At 38.7% G+C, this 12,799-nt stretch overlaps 1 protein-coding gene across 3 annotated transcripts in view; it reads right to left on the bottom strand.

The window, feature by feature from the left end:
- ROBO1 (roundabout guidance receptor 1) overlaps positions 1 to 12,799 on the bottom strand; it is a 680,447-nt gene that overhangs the window by 444,306 nt on the left and 223,342 nt on the right. The window lies entirely within an intron of this gene.

Below are 12,799 nucleotides of genomic sequence, written 5' to 3'. Positions count from 1 at the left end.
TCTCAATTAAAGCCATTCTTTCCCATCAGTTGTTATACAGCACTGAGTCCCATCATCATATGTTCCCTTCTCCACAGACTCTTGGAACAGTTAATTCTCCAAAACACATTCGATCACTGTATCATAGTTATAATTTTGGGACAAGAGGGGGAAAGAACAAATTCTTGGAGCTATTTTCTAAGAACAGAAGTTACTGAACATTCTTTGGCCATAACCAAGAAATATGCCTGCACCTTTTTCTCAAAACAATGTTATTTACTGCACATCTTGAGTCATCAGCACAAAGGGGTAGTAACTGAGTGTTGGGGATCCTTTTCAACCTGCTGAACAAACTGGTTAGGCCTTCTTCAAAAAGTCTCAACTTGGAGTCCCCTTGAGTGTGATTTTTTTTGTGAAAGAATGACAAAAGAAGGACAGGGCATACACAGAAGTGGCACAAAGACCTGGCAGAGTGTTAAGAAGATGGAAGTGGGCACAAATCCTGCAGGTGTGGACACAGCTCCCACTGGGACAGGGATGCGGGACCAGCAACACGCAGCTGCCTGGAACTGGCCAACTTGGCCGGGGTTGCTCTGTCAGCCTCCTGTGTCTGCTGTGGAGCTGACAGAGACTTGCACAGAGCCTGCAAGGCTGCAAGCTGGAGCACAGGGCTTGGTGGCTAACCCCAAACAGCTGCCATTCCTAACACAGCTCCCTCCCGCTCCCGCTGCGCGGATGGGTGGGGATGGCTCTGCTGCTGTCCGACAGCCAGAACTAGAAATAGCCATGCTCTGCTTGTCTGGACACACACTCAAATCTCAGCCACTCAATATTTTGAAATCTAAACCAAAAACCTCCAGAAAGATGTATGGGATCAGTGCAGTTGTGCGCAATTCATGGGTGGGTTTTTTTTTGTTTTGCATTTTAGTTTGAATTTTCATTTCCCAGGCAGTTACAGCTATTGCTAAATCAGCACAGGAGAGGTTCAAGATAATTATTTGCCATCTCTCAGGCTGTCTAATCCCCTGAGTGAGGGGGCAGGCCTGTTGTGCAGCCCTAGGAAGATAGGGGAGTGAGAGCCTTCTGGCAGCAGATCAAAGAGTTACCCTGCTAGCTTGAAATGCTTAAAAGTCAGAATCATCCAGTGCTTTCATTAAAGCAGTGAAGGTTTTTCCTGTTCTGCCTCTTAGCCGGCCATTGAGTTGACTCTGCTGATTGCCTGAGGGAGGCACAAGTCAGGAGACAAGGAGGGTGTACACAAGGAAACCTGTCTTTCCATCCATCAGAGAAAAAACATTCAGCCAGCGATGATTTCTCAAACTAGCCATTAACTGAAATGAAGTTTGTACAACTCTGCACTTCTTTGGCTACTGCTACAAAAGCAAGTTGCAGCATTTTGTGCTTCTTTTTTGGAAGCAGGCAGTGGGTGCAGATGCCCAGGGGGTGACACAGGACAGGCTGCCAGGAGGTCTCTGTGAGGAGGAGCTGGGATCGCCCCATGACGGACAAGGATGGTTCCAGACAGCCCCGCACAGGGCACAGCTGAGCCCACAGCTCAGCTTTTCCCACAGGGAAAGCCTGGGTAAGGAAAGGCAGAGCACAGCTCAGAGCCAAGGGGGAGGGAAAATATGTGACAAACAGCAGAGGCAGCACACGCCAAAGTCAGCAAAGAAGGAGATGTTCCATGTGGTGCCCAAGCAGAGGACTCACTCCAGGCTGTAGAAAGCCCACATGTGCAGAGGGGAAATCTATGAAAGAAGTTTCAGGGAAATCTCTGTGCTGACTGTACCCTCTGTGCAATGCCCTGCAGGCTGCTCAGGGCTGAATGCAGAGAATTTGGTAACCAGGGACTGATGCTGAAACTGAGAAGAGGCAGCATGCAGAGAAGCTGGTTTCGCTTTTTCTTTGTTTCTCCTTATTTTTTTCATTATCAGTGTACATTTAATTTATTTTCCCAAGCCGAGGCTATTTTGCCTGTGTCTTACCAGGGTAAGACACCTTGCTGTCTTTCCCCTCCTGTGCTGTCCCTGTCCTGCTCATGATGGGAGAATTGGTGGGCATTTCTAAGCAAGACTGATCCAACACCACACAGATGTTATGGTCACGTTGCTCTGCACAGTGAAAAGGCTTCACAGAGCTTACACAGGCTTTACAAATTCGATTTGGGTAAATAGTAGTATAAGGGAACCCTTCAGGAATGCTTTTGAAAAATGCATGGAAAAATCTAGATGAAAAGTACCCTGCAATATTGGGATTCCCTGTAGGCTGGGGAAAAGTTAGTTAGATCTTCATTGCTAACACATGCTAAGTTTTAGGCTCAGAATCTCTCTTGTTCATGTACACATGTGCATGCTACATGCAAGAGCACACTGGATTCAAAGCAGAACCCTCCAAACAGCAGCAATGTTCAATACATTTTTGAGTGTGTATGAATGACTTCTCAAGCTAGAGTGAGAACTCCTGTTTTATATAAAATAATACCATCTATTCAATGAGATTCTAAAGAGAAGTTAATGAATTCAGACCCATAAATTCTGCACCAGAAAAAAAGGGAGATCAGAACTGTGCAAACTGGGCATGATGTAATCCATGGTAATTTATGATAATTTATAAGGCCATATGTCAAGTCATACTTAGAAATGAAGGTACCACAGCCTCTTGAATGAAAAAGCCACTCCACTGCAGTTTGATTGCTTGATAGTGATAGATGAAAGCTAGAAAATATGGCCAGCACATTTCATATATCATACTGCAGATTGATGCATGCACATACTGCACTTTGGAAAACATCCACAGTATTTTTGTCTCATAATAAAATAATCTAGGAGTCCTTTGCCCTTACTGTATATCAAGATAAATTGTGACAAGCAAAGCTAACATGAAACAAACAAATGGCTTATTTCTAAACATTTAGCACATCTCCATGAATGGAATACACCAAGATATTGAAAATTCATATCGGTTTCATTGAGCCATGTGCAATGGTCACATGTTTTTCTTTTTTTCTTTTCCTTTAAATGCACAGCTGTCTAATTGAGCATTAACAATCTAATAAGGTACACAACAGGACCTGAAATGCAACTTTTCTTTCAGGCCCAGCAGTGCACAGGTTCTGTATCGGTCCCAGCTTTTCAATTAGATCATAATTATAACATGCCTCATTTAGAGCTACAGGAACCCTGACCTTGTCAACAGTACTGGGCCATAACGTGTCTGTCTTAATTAGGTCTGATTAGTTCTGGGCCCAGGTCTCATTGTGAATCTCAGCTCTGCTAAGAACTGCTCATCTGTTTGGCAGCTGGGGGTGTTGCTGAGGGTTTTCCATCACCGTGCATGGGTGTGCTTGGCTCTTCCCAGCTCTCCTGGGAATGCCGGACACTTTTGCTGGGCCCTCAGAATAAGGAAAATATGGAACGTAAGGCAAAAGAAGAGAAGTCTTTGCTTTATGGGTGATTTCATACATTATCACTATGTATTATTAGGGCAATTTCATACATTACCACTGTGTATAATTAGAGCAATTACTGCTTAAAAAATACAGCAGCAAGCCACATATTGGGGAAAAAAGGAAGGATTTTTGTAAGTAATCACAGATATGCTGAAGTTGAAGACAAATGGCAATAAAAGATTACATACACCATCTATGAGTGACAGAAAAGCGCACAAATGAATGGTGTTGCATTTTGGTGTTTTGTTATTGTTTGGGGAACTGTTAGCATGTGGTTTTGGGTTTTTTCCCATTTTTTCTGCCCTTTTTTAACATCAAAAGCAATAAAAACTACAGCAATAAAATTCTGGGGTTATTTCTCTACTGCAGTGTTTTGAGCATATTTTAAATCTTATAATTTATAAACTCCTTTGTTTTCTATAATGATTTAATCTAACTTTGAGTTTTTACAACACACGATTGATACAAGCAAGGGAAATCACATCCTTTTTAATACCCTTCTAAATTGTAGTGGTTGATTTTGCTTCTGTATCACTTTTTGGGGTGATACTGAAAGACTAGTATGATTTCTCCTCTTATTGTGACAGTTATATTGACAATTATAACAGGCATCTCCTCAGAATTAGGACTCTATACCAAAAGCCCTATTTCCATAATTAACTTTGATAAACATGTGCACTAACGAAAAACTAGCAAATTTCAAAAACTTAGTTTACAAAAAATCCTGCTACAGTCTTGGGCTGTTAAAATTTTTTCCATCTCCAACCACTCTGACTGCAAATCCCCCCTTCTTAACTCCCACAGTGATTCTCATGTACTGGCTGTAATTGCAGTGGAAAGCTGAAAAGTCCTCAGCACTATAAATACAGACTTCAGAAGCTGTCACTGTGTACAATACACCCACAAATCCATTGGCTAGGAGAGGCATTTCCAAGAGCTCCCACTATTGTCAAAAATACAGACTTTTATTTAAATAAAGAGACAGCTCAGGCCCCTCACAGAAGGCCTGTCTGTGCTACATTTTCAGACAAGAGCTGTAGTTTCCAAACCTCACTCTCTGCACATCTCCTGCCCTTAGGAAATTAAGAGAAACATCCTATGTGCTATGGGATTGTTTTACATGCATTCTGTATCACAGCAAGAGTAATTTGCATCCAGATATAGCTAATTTAACAAGAATTCCCAAGGTTTGTAAAAGTTAGGAGTATCTGAATAACTTCACTTGCTTCACTTTTTGTACCAGAAAACATACTGTTCCAAGTAAAGTTTAAGAATGAATAAAAGTTGCAGTAAGACATTTTTCAGAAGCCAGAACTAATCAATACCTAAGTCAGCATAAGGTATTAGATCAGAATAAAACTAATTTGTTTTTAAAACCCCACAAATAATAGTAAATACTTCACTATCAAGGCCACATGTAGCTGAATTTTAAAGCCTGAATTTTCTTAATTGTGGTTTCCTCATAAATCTACTCTTTCTGTTGGTGGACTTTTTGTCCTCTATACATCACAATAGGTGCTGCAAGAAGTACAAAAAGCCTCAAATACAAAACTTCCATCACTATAACTCCCAGAAGCCCAACTTGTTTTGAACATGAAAATATTGAGCAGGAGGTAAGGAAGAGTAATATTTAACTACTACTGTAGTATCTGTATAAAAAGAATTAAAATAAAGCAAGGTTGTAGACACGTTAAGCAGTAATTACAGTTTGGCTACCGACCTAAGTGACTTGCAAATGCTAATTTAGGGAAAATTTTATTCTTATTTGAAGTAAAGAGGTCACCATTAAAATGTCTACAAATTATTTACCAAGTAATTACACAAAGATAATATTTATTAGGTATTAAATACACAGAAAACCATGGTAATCTTTGTATGTTTACCCCAGTGAATAAATATGAATCATTGTACGTCTGTGCAGATTTCTGCCTGCTCTCTATTAAGAGTGTCATAATGTTTGCAGAAAGAGAATATTTACCAGACTCCACGCATGGAACTTACTATAAATTAACACAAATCTATTTTGAATAACATGATCACCAATTTTGCAAAACATTGCTGAAAACACTAAAAGTTAAATAAGTCACTGTGTATCAAGACACTGCGACATCACTACAGGAAGTATCATAAATATAGACAGACTTTTCCCAAGTTTTATGCAATACATTTGCCATTAATAATAGAAAAAAATATTTCCATGGAAAGATCCATGTGTTTTGTTTAATAAACTCTCAATAAAAATGATCATTATAAATCACTGGGCAATATTTTCTTGAACTTATATTAACTAACAAAATACAGTACAAGTTTATATTCAACCCAGAACTCACACTGTATTGTTAGTTTATTTATCTGCATTCCTTTTGGTTCTGTTGAAACTTCAGTAGTATTGTTTTCCATGCATTCTTAATTTCAGCTGGCAGTGCCATGTTCAAGCACTTAATGCTCTAACAGTATTTCACAGTCACAGAATGGTGAGGATTGCAAGGGACCTCTTAAGATCATCTACAACAGCTCTGGGCAGCCTGTTTTAGTGCTTCGTCACCCACAAACAACAAAAAAACTCACCAAAAAATTCCCCCAAAAACATAACAAAAACACTACCAACAAAAAAATTTTTTATATTCAGGGGGCACTCTCCATGTTTCAGTTTGTGCCAGTTACCCCTTGTCTTGTCCCTTCCTCTTGACAGCCACCTTTCAGAAACTGGCACACATTGATAAGATCCAGGCCAAACAGCTCCAGCTCCCTCAGTCTCTCCTCATAAGAGATGCTCCCATTCCCTAATCATTTTCCATTGGACTCCCTCCAATAATTCCTTGTATTTCTCACACTGAGGAGCCCAGAACTGGACACAGCACTCCAGGGGCTTCACCAGGGTTGAGTAGAGGGACAGAATCACCTCCCTGACCTGCTCTTCCTAACATACTTCATTATATTGTTGGACTTCTTGACCACAAGGACACCCTGCTGGCTTATGGAGAGCTTGGTGTGCACCAGGACCACCAGGTTCTTCTCCACAGAGCTGTTTTCTGATCATGCCCCAACCTGTACTGGTGCCTGGGCTTATTCTTCCCCAGGTTCAGGACCCTGCACTTGCTGAATTCCATGAGATTCCTCTCTGCCCTATCCAGGTCTTCCTCAATGGCAGCATGGCCTTCTGGTGGATCAGCCACTCTTCCCAGTTTTGTAGCATCAGCAAACCTGGTGCAGGTTTGGGGACTCTCTGTCACCACATCCAGGTCACTGAGGAATAAATTGAGGAGGATTGGACCCAGGAATGCCCCCCAGGGAACACTGCTAACCCCAACAGGACTTTGTGCTGCTGATCACAAGCCAGTAAAACACAAGTCTGACAGAAGTAAGAACTCAGAGTTTTCAATAAAAACTTTCAGAGATATCTTTGAAGGCAGCACATTGGATATAAGCATGCTAAATCCAAAGTAAAGAAAGTGAATTTGGAAGTATGAATGTGTTATGTCTGGACAAACAGGTGAGAGTTATTGAGAATATGGGATAAACATGGTGCTATTCCATCACCTATTCCTACAACACATGGTCTGCAGGTTTGGCCCTGACCAGGGAAGGAGGGTGGATGTCAGAAGCTAGAACAGCAGCAAAGAGTTTACTCCTGCAGACTCTACCATTCCTTTTGAAAATGTAATCAATGCCTCATTTGGATGAAATTTCACTTGATGGAGAAAATTAATAATTATTAAAAGTGTTCTTTTTGTCCTCAGTGGTACAAATATTTTGCATGGCAGTAGGCAGGGACATGGGGGAAGAAATGTGGGGATAAAATATACAGAATTTTTTTTCTTTTTATTCCCTTTAAGGTAAGTCAAAACCACAGTTAAGCTACTAAAATTGCCTATGAACTACTGAAGCAAGAAAACATCTTGATGACAAAATAAATTAGAACAGGACTGTCAATTTCTCTCCACAGTTATCTTAAAATATTCCAAGAATTACCATTAGGAAATGTCAAGCCTCTTTCCCTTATTACTGTTGTCATCATCTCTTCCATTCCCCCAGCATTCCCTCTCCCTTTCTTCCCTACCCACATAAAAACACAAATGCAAAAGTAAAAGAAGCCATCTCCAGCCAAAAGCTCAAAACCATGCTGGCTACATCTAAATACACTTTTCAATGAAAAGAAATACCTACAATGTAGGAGAGGGTAGGCATATCAAGGTTTTAATTTGTATTCTTTGAGGGTTTTCTGTTATTTGCTTTGTGCTTTTGTTTAATTGTTGTTAGTCTGGGTTTTTTTTAAACACAAGGGTGACCATGAAAATGTGTTTTAATCCATAACATGATGCATAAAATAAATTCAAATGTGTTTTAAATGTTAATGAGTTGTTAGATTTATATATTGCTGCTCTCAATGTTATCCCCCCAAAATGGATGCCAGGCTTCATCTATGTAAATATAGAGCAAAAATAAAACTGATCCATCATAAGGGAAATTAAATTGTCCCTAAAATATAAGGACTTCTGGAACTGATGAGGAAGAGAGAGTTCTGACAGTCAGATAGATTAATAGCGTGATAATAAATTAAACATAAACCTCCAATCCCAGCTGTCTGTGATCTAATGGTCACTCAGGGACATTGCAGAGCTTTAACATCTGGTGCAAAGAGGGCAAAATTGCCACTACACTGGCCTTTCACCTCCTAAAGACACTGGGATTGCATATGGCACAGTTGCATGTGTGCCAGATGCTCATTCAAAATGTGCAACTCAGTCTTCCTAGCAAGCCTAAAGTTTAAGTGACTTTAGTCCAAAGTAAATCACAGTGATTTTTAAAGAAAACAAAACAAGAATATTACTTTTTCCATATAATATTTCTGACTTTGGAGATCTATGCTTAGATAAGAGAGGCACTTGTTTTCCTCCAGGTCAGTTGAGAGGGCTGGCCCTTAAATCCTGGGAAAAAGCCTTGAAAAGCATTGTGTAACAACAGTCAGGTCTCTCCAGCCCAATTTCAGTATATCCCTTTCAAATGAAAATGGCTATGCTTGAAAGCACAAAGTTGCAATTTAAAAATCTAATGCCACAGCATACAAAAATAATGACGTCCAAACCAATAAAAATGTAAATCCAAATATAATGAGAGATTAAATATGTAGGGAAATTAACATTAAAGCAACAATTTTATCTTCTATACAATATATAATGTTTTACTCTTTTTTAACATTTGGGAAAAGAAATGCGTGTAAAAGATTTACTGACAATACAATGTAATATATCTTTGTGCTCAGAAGTTCTACAGTATTTAATCCTTATATAATGGCTTATTTCTGTTCACCACCCAAATTATAACTTGTATCAGCATGACAATACTATATCAGACTAGAAGTACTTGTTTTGAATAAGTCTGACTTTCATCAATAAGCATGGGAATATTACAAACTTTTGTCTTTTTGTAGTTTTCTTTTGCCATCTTTTCTTAAAATTGTGTGGTTTTTGGAATATCTTATTACTCAAGCTCTCCTTTATTATTTAGCCAAAAATTAATTGATTTTCTAACTATTAATACTTATAACAAACTAATTCAGCTCAGGAAGTTGAAATTAGCTGAACAAAACAGTAAATTCTTAACAATGCCTTCCCAAGCTGAACAAACAGATCCCACCCCTACAAGTCCATGAGCATTTTGTACAACGTGGCAATGGGACTCTGCTTCAAACATGCATCTGGATGGGCACGACTTCTGTGAGAACTTCATGCACAATTGACTTCATGGAAAAGCTAGCTTAATTCTATGTAAATCTTTCCAGAAATTGCATAAAAGCTCAATTTGTTTTCTCATTATGAATTTTCTCCTTGTCGTTTATTGACTTATTTGTACAGCACCTTACATAATGAAAATACATTGGGCCTAGGTAACCATCTGTAATACCACATTATAAAAAGAAAGCCAAACAAATTCTGTTCTTGAAGAACTGCAGACAATTGTGGGACTGTTTGCTTCCATGCCAAGGCAGGTGTTAAGACAAGCATTTTGTTAATCATGTCAAATATCAAGCTCCTAAGCTTGCAAGATTGTGAAATCACCAGAACTTGACTCCTCCAAACAGGAGGGATGGATTTGTTACTCTTCCTCCTTTTAGAGGGGGATGATGAGAGGAAGGGATAATTACAAAACTGTAATTATTGAATTAGGACCTTTTAGGAGACAGTACCCTACATCATTAACCTGTTTTGGTTTTTTTTTCTTCCTTCCTGTGCAAACCCAAAAAATTCAGAAGCCTTAAAAAAAAAAAAACCAAAAACAAATAAAGACATTTCAAAACCATCTTCCCCTAAAAGCCTAATACAGCGCAGTACACATGAAAAGTGGGCCTATTTGACTCAGTAACTATGAACCAAACCCAATTTTGTTACAAATGTAGTTAATCTCTAATTCCAAACGTTATCAAGTATAGTTCAATACAACACTGTTCTGCATCACTATCAGAAATTAATGCAGGCATACAACTTCCCCATACTGCTCAGTTTTTTACATGTTTATCACTGTGGACCACCATCCCCTCAAAATCAAAGATGGAGGCTTCAGCATTGACAAGACAGAGGTGACCATTGATCAAATAATGATTTGACAATTATTATGCATTATCCTCTGAGATCTTGCAGCACTGTCTAAAATATGTTTTGCATTTAATACTTTAAAATCCCTATGCTCAAAAGCAAATGTCATGCAATTGAAGGTAAAAGTTTGGGGAATGCATTTTTCAAACTGGAAGACGCTTAAACTGACTACCAAATTTACTCCCCATTATTTGAAATCACTCAAGTAGAATTCTACCAGATAGTTGGGTTTTCTCAGCAAGAACATATCCTGACCTGAACTACAAAAGCAAAGAATTTTATATTGAAAATATAAAAGGAAGCAGCTATCATGGCAATTAAAACCAAACAAGATTTTACCATCTCTTGCTGGGTTTTTATTTTATTCTTGTTTTATGGTTTCTTGTGGAATCATATTACTAAGAGAATGCTTTGCATATGAGCTAAATGCATGAGACAACATCTGGATGTTACATTCCATCTAATAGCATTTGCAGAAATGGGCTCCTGGGTTGAATCTCCCTCATGGTGAGACTCTCCACTTTATTTTACTATTGGGCTCCTATTTAAAAATGCTTGGGCAAACAACATCCACATATAAGTTGAAGGATATTACAAGAAGGCAGCAACTTTTCTCCTTTTATATGTTTGCGTTACTTTGGAAAAAAATAGATTTACACCACGTTTAGTGTACTATAGGGCACCTCAAGAGGGGTGACAAATGTTAGTGAAGTTCTACTATCATGCACTTTTGCTTAACCATTTGACTTCCGTGTGACTTACTAACTACAGTAAACAAAAAAAAATTGAATTCTTCTGGACTACATACTCTACTCAACATAATCCTTCAAAACAGAGAATCAAGACAGCAAAATGAGAATATGTCCAATTAGCAACAGTTTCTCACTACTACTGCTGCAAGTATTTGGTCAAATTTTATGCCATTATGGCTGTTCTACCAGAAGATAATGAAAAATTAGCTATTCCTAAAAATTAGCTACCCCTTAAGCTTTCAGCTGCATAATGTATTTCCAAAAACTACTCTCAAATCAAAATTTACAGTCCCTTTTCAGAGACTTTTTCAATACAAATAGTACAAATACTAGAAGCAATAAAATGCTTTAGTGGGTTACTAACACTGATCTGTTTGGTGTTTTTTAACTATTATTGAGTTTACTTTAATCTTCATACTCAGACATTTCCATGATGAAAACGCAGATATTGCTGAAAAGTAAATCAGCAAGTGGAGAGTGCAACTACTACAACAGAAAAAACAGATATTTGGGCTTGACAGCAGCTTCCTCCCTTACAGACCTCAAGGCATTTGATTTTGATGCTCCTGTTGGAGCATAACCTAGTGACTAACCAGCACCTTTTCAGCCACAGCCTGAAAAAGATGGGGGAATCAGGGGTCTCAAGAAAACCAAACAGAAACCCACTGTGCATTGTAAAACAATTTTTATCAGTCATCTGAATACAGAAGGATAGCGTGGAAATATGGACAGGTTAAAGATACAATATGCGAACTAGCCTGTCTCCATGCCCTCATATTTAGCTTAAATATGATTTTCACTCCAACCTTTCCTTTCTATTTCTGCTTGTGTTGCCATAGGGTGTCCGAAGCTTTACTACAATCAACATGGCATACTTTAACAGAGAAACACATCCTTTTTCAAAGTCTGTGGGGGGGAGGAAATAAAAAGAAGAAACAAAAGGTGCTAAAACAAGAAGAAATAAAAGGTGCTGTGCTAGCTGAGAAGCATGTAAGAACCTGGATGAGAATTTTAGGTACGTGTGTGAAGAGCAAACACTACACTTAGGTACGAACAGGTGATCACAATAAAGGGCTGCCATGGCTTCGCAAGCTATTGTTTGTTAGTGAGCAATAATTCCTGAGCACACACAAACTCCCAGCCTGCTCCCAGTACAGTGGGTGGTGTTCTCACCACGGGACATGCACTGGCAGGCCTGCACCCAGCCTGACACAGGGCTCACTGCTGACCTCTCAGCTAGCAATGATCAGTCATTGACGTGAGAACATCGTGTCAGAGCTTGTGCGTTCTGGCGGGCACACTTAAGTACATCCCTTGATCTTTGAGGTACATAACTGATTTCTGCTAGAAAAAGCAAAACAAAATCACAACAGAAATGTCTCAACCCTGCCATTTGCCAACAAAGGGGTCAATTTGCCCTGAACACAGTGTACCAATACATTTCTCTCTGAATTGGCCCCCTCAAGATAAAGGAAACAAGAACTTAACATGCTGCTGTATGAATACTAAAATCACAAGGAAGAAAAGAGCTGTTGAAAACAAGATGTTTTACTTTGGGTGTTCCTGACTCCTTTATAATCATAAGAAAGTAAGATATTTCAAAATTAAAACTATTTCATGGAGGAAAGCTGGTGTTTAGTTATTGCTTTTATTTCAATAAACAAAAAAAGCGATGCTATATCTTTTTGCTCTTATTTGTCCTCATATTAACTGCTGAGAGTTCAGTTGCAAATACTGTACATGAATTTGGGAACTTCTGACACAGATTAAGTAATTTTTTTTAAGAAATGGAAGAACATGATAAAATTCACTTATACATTCCACTCACATACAGTAATGCCATCACTAATACATGCCCAAGAGACTTTCGGGTTTCTAATTTACGCAGTATGAATAACCACTTCTTGTATATTTATTGTAATCAAGATATTTTAAACCAGAAACTTTTCATAGCTCCATTGTCAATGACAGAGTAAAAATTTTTTTGGAGGGGGCGGTGTGGAATACCAATATTGGATAAAGCAATC

This window comes from Melospiza georgiana, chromosome 2, assembly GCF_028018845.1.
Source record: "Melospiza georgiana isolate bMelGeo1 chromosome 2, bMelGeo1.pri, whole genome shotgun sequence".
NCBI lineage: Eukaryota > Metazoa > Chordata > Aves > Passeriformes > Passerellidae > Melospiza > Melospiza georgiana.
The sequence above is the reverse complement of the archived record's forward strand: the minus strand, read 5'-3'. Positions and strand labels throughout refer to the sequence as shown.